Here is a 637-nt window from a genome sequence, read left to right as displayed (position 1 = left end):
CGGGACCAAAGGCCGCCGCTTCCCGCCCTTTGGGCTGCTGAAAAGAGGCCTTTGGTCCCGGTTGGTGGCACCAACCGGGACTAAAGGGGGCATTAGTCCGGTTGGTTTCATGAACCGGGACCAATTCTCCTCATATATAACTAGCACTTAGCAGTTTCTCCAAAATCCATCCCTTTCTTCTCCGCCCGACGCCCGCTGCTCTGCCTCGTCGCCGTCGCCGCCGAGCCGTCAGGCTGCTCCACCTTGTCGTCGCCGCCGCCTCCGACGCCGTCAGGCTGGTCCACCTCACCGTCGTCGCCACCTCCGACGCCGTCAGGCTGCTCAACTTTGCCGCCGCCGCCGCCCTCGACGCCATCTTCCCCGACGCCGGTGCCGCTCCCCACGCCCCGACGCCTCCCGCCGTGCCCCGCCACCCCCCTGTGAGCACCTGCCTCACGCCCCTGCCTTGCCTCGTGCACCTGCACCCCTGCCCTACCTCGCCGGCGCCACCGCTGCCGCCATGCCCCCCTCTGCCCGACTCTGTTTTTTATTAGGTTTATTTTTTTCATATATATATAATGTATGTGGCTATATGTTTTTGTTCATATGTTGCTATATGTTTTTTTATTTTTATTAGTTTATTTTTTGTTCATATGTG

This window comes from Triticum dicoccoides, chromosome 3B, assembly GCF_002162155.2.
Source record: "Triticum dicoccoides isolate Atlit2015 ecotype Zavitan chromosome 3B, WEW_v2.0, whole genome shotgun sequence".
Taxonomy (NCBI): Eukaryota; Viridiplantae; Streptophyta; class Magnoliopsida; order Poales; family Poaceae; genus Triticum; species Triticum dicoccoides.
This window is presented reverse-complemented; position numbering follows the sequence as displayed.